At 36.7% G+C, this 3364-nt stretch overlaps 2 protein-coding genes across 4 annotated transcripts in view; one reads left to right on the top strand and one right to left on the bottom strand.

The window, feature by feature from the left end:
- Positions 1 to 3364, bottom strand: part of LOC107741414 (O-acetyl-ADP-ribose deacetylase MACROD1-like) — a 58772-nt gene that overhangs the window by 35666 nt on the left and 19742 nt on the right. The window lies entirely within an intron of this gene.
- LOC107741397 (leucine-rich repeat transmembrane protein FLRT1-like) overlaps positions 1 to 3364 on the top strand; it is a 20175-nt gene that overhangs the window by 11941 nt on the left and 4870 nt on the right. For 2 of the 3 annotated variants that reach the window (XM_016554109.1, XM_016554119.1), the window contains exon 2: positions 1294 to 1726. The gene's annotated coding sequence lies outside the window, so the exon portion shown is untranslated. Of the gene's footprint in view, positions 1 to 1293; positions 1727 to 2071; positions 2122 to 3364 lie in introns of those variants that run through there. The other variant, XM_016554129.1, reaches the window with a different exon arrangement.

The raw sequence follows: 3364 nt of genomic DNA, 5'->3' as shown, positions 1-3364 counted from the left end.
CAAAATTTCAGTATTCGGTACCAATACCAGTGAAAATCCACGGTTCTCGGTACCAATTTCGGTACCAAAGCAAAACACAAAAACATGCTAATTAAAATTTTTTACTATACTTTCATTTAATCCAAACTGTGTATATATTTAATTTTAAAGGGCTTTTGAAAACCTTCTAGAGTTATTTAGCCAAGAATAACAATTAACTACGTTAGCTAAAAAAAATAAAATAAATAAAAGGCCGGAACTGCTTTTCTGACTGATATGACACAAACAATGTTAACCATTTGTACATTCTCTAACACGCATATTTTAGATTCACAATTCATTTAAAATCCTCTGGTGTGTAAAAATAGTAAATATCATCATGTCCTCCTGTTTTTTTTTTTCCCTAATAAAAGTTATAGGAGCATTAAATAGTTAATAAAGAAACTTAATTCTAATGCTCATTATATTAACGTTAGCCGCGCTTATGCTAAAGATTAACTACTCTAATAACAGCAATGTTCATTTCAATCCGACATTCAAATTAAAATATTGAATAATATTCATAACAGAAGCGGTGTTTCCCACAGACTTGCTCTCTATTTGTGGCAGCATATATATGCAAATTCATTCTCTGTCAGCAGGAGGCGCTTGTAGAGCGGGAGAGATAGAGGTTTCCCCGGTAACGGCTATACACAAAGCAGCGCTCCGCTCACAAATGCTGCTCAGGCATTACAGGCAAGATGAAATGAAAATGACATCCATAATTTTCTGAAGACAGTCGGATTCACTCACAAACGCTGCTCAGGCATTACAGGCAAGATGAAATGAAAATGACATCCATAATTTTCTGAAGACAGTCGGTTTCCTTCAGAAATACAGTGATATAAAAACACCCGCACCGGGTTTCGACTTTGACACGTGCAATGCTCATGTTTATTCAACGAAGTCAAAGCCTTTTGGCAAATCTATTTGTGGCGGTCAGTTTTGATTTTGTGGTCAGTTTTGATCTGTCTTTAAAGTGTTTTGTTAGTTTGATGTGTTTCCTCATTTTGAGGTCGCCACGTCTTTTATGGTGCTTTTATGAAGAGAGCGCATCTGCGCACCTTTCGGACAGCGCATCAAGAACCGGGTTGACCGGGTACTCGGTACCACCGGTACTTTAAAAAACCTGGTACCGTAACGTTTTCATTTATTTAGTACCGACTTGGTACCGAAGTACCGGGTCTTTTGACAACACTAGTTGACACACTCTGAATATAAAAGTCTTCTTTCCTGTTCTGGCACTCTAATTCACTGAAAATGTTTTCTTCACAGGTGACACGGTCTCAAAGATGAGGGGTTACAACATCCCCGTGTTCCGTCAATCCTCATTCAAGAAAACACAATCATCATGATGTCAACTTTGAAGGACACACTGCAACTTGAATACACATCATCGCCTCGGATATACTCTTGCTGTACAGAAGTGATGAAAATTTTGGCTGCTTCTATTGATTGACACTGGAAAAAACTCCCAGGGTTTTTCTGGTTGATGTTATCCTTATTTCAGTGCCTACAATTCATAGGAATCCTACAGTAAAGGGCTGCAATTTTCACTGGTCACTTAAGTTGAAGGACATAGAGAATCAAGATGACCTTCAGCCCTTGATCAATTTCCTATCTTGAATTAAGAGGACGATTGTTACTGTTCAAACTCTGACTGCTCAGACCTACCAGCCAAAGGACAATGTGGAAAAATCGCTAGATGGTAAGAACAGTCATTTTTAATTCTGTTGTAAATAATACAATATGAATACAGTATGAAAATGTGTAAAGAGTTGTGTGGCTGGATAAAAAAAGATTTGTGCAGCAGAACAATATCCTTTTATATTGACAACAGAATTGAAGTAGACACCAAAATGAAAATAAAGACTCAAGAGAAGGATCAAAAAAGCAGATTTAGGCAGAATGAAAATTCAGGATTGACACAGGAGGATATAGAGGAAAAGAAAAAAAACAGTACGATTAAAGAAGAGATTATAAGAGATTACAGATGTACAGTGGGCGGTTATGGAGATGGCCGTGATGAAAACCTTCTTCAGATCATAGAAACATTTGAATGAAGGATAGAGAAACAGACAAGAGATGCAGAACAGAGAGAAGGTAAAAAGTTAACCAGCCTACACACAAATGTTTCAAACCGTGCAGCAAGTTAGAGATGGAGCTTCTCGCAGTCACTCTGCCATCTAAAGGCAAACTTGCAAGTTGTTTTCTGCATCAACACCACAGTGCTCTGATAGCCCCAAAAACAAAAATTATGCACTTTCACCCAAAAACGTTGCTATATTTTACTAGCTTTTGCTAAACGTATGAAAAAAATGACTTTAGCATAAAGGCATGTTTCAAGGTATTCAAGAGGCCTTTTACTATTTTCTTTTTTCGGGCTCCCTCCTCTCTTTGTGAAAATACACAAGCCTGAGAGACAGCTGATTTTTTTTTTCTTCTAAAAATACCCAAATGTATACCCCCTGGGAGAGCCATTAAATGTGACATTTAAATTGCTTCCATTTTCATGCAATGCACCTCATTTAAAAAGAGAGACAGACATAAAAAGGAGAGAGTCAAAGTGACAACAATGATATCTGATTTTAAAAAAAGCAGTATTTTTGCTAATCGTTTACTTAGAATGTTATAAACATTGTCTGTAGTCAAAGCAAACAAGATGAAAGTGTTTCCAATCAAATGGAATAATTTCCAATAATTCTCTTCCTAATTTCATCACTATTTCTCCATGTCAAAACCTCATCAATCCATTTTGCATGGGTGCTAGCACTGTTTAAGGGTTTGTTTTGCATGTAGTTGCTGCCTAAGGTAACAGCGTTTGTAACCAAGAGTAAGCCAACCAACTCCCATCTGGCCTGGCCTGCAACACAAACAACCTTGAGTTCAATCCCATAGGATCGCAGGCAGCAAAAAGAATGAGTCCCCAGCAGAGAGCAATGCACACCAACCCTTCACACATAAATACTCACAAAAACAAGTACATTTTGGATTAGTCACATAGGAGTATGTTAATGTCTCAAAATTGTGCACAAATGTACATTTTAATGGGCAAAAAAATTTTCCTTTACAAAAAGAAAATATGCGACAAGCTTTAAATTATACAACTATAATGTAATTAAAACACATTTTTTCCTGGAATACAAGGGCATGAGATGCAAAAGATTCCTGATTGGTTCTTAATAGGGCTGCACAATTAATCGAATTTCTAATCGCAATTACAATTATGGATGCCACAATTGCGTAATCGTTCAAAGCGGGAATTAATCGTCCATGTGTTATTCTGCATGCTTAAGATATGTTTTTTTCTTTCTACATGTTATCTTAAGGGTTTTTCCATTGTTTT

Source organism: Sinocyclocheilus rhinocerous, unplaced genomic scaffold (assembly GCF_001515625.1).
Source record: "Sinocyclocheilus rhinocerous isolate Xijiao unplaced genomic scaffold, SAMN03320098_v1.1 scaffold431, whole genome shotgun sequence".
NCBI lineage: Eukaryota > Metazoa > Chordata > Actinopteri > Cypriniformes > Cyprinidae > Sinocyclocheilus > Sinocyclocheilus rhinocerous.
This window is presented reverse-complemented; position numbering and strand designations above follow the sequence as displayed.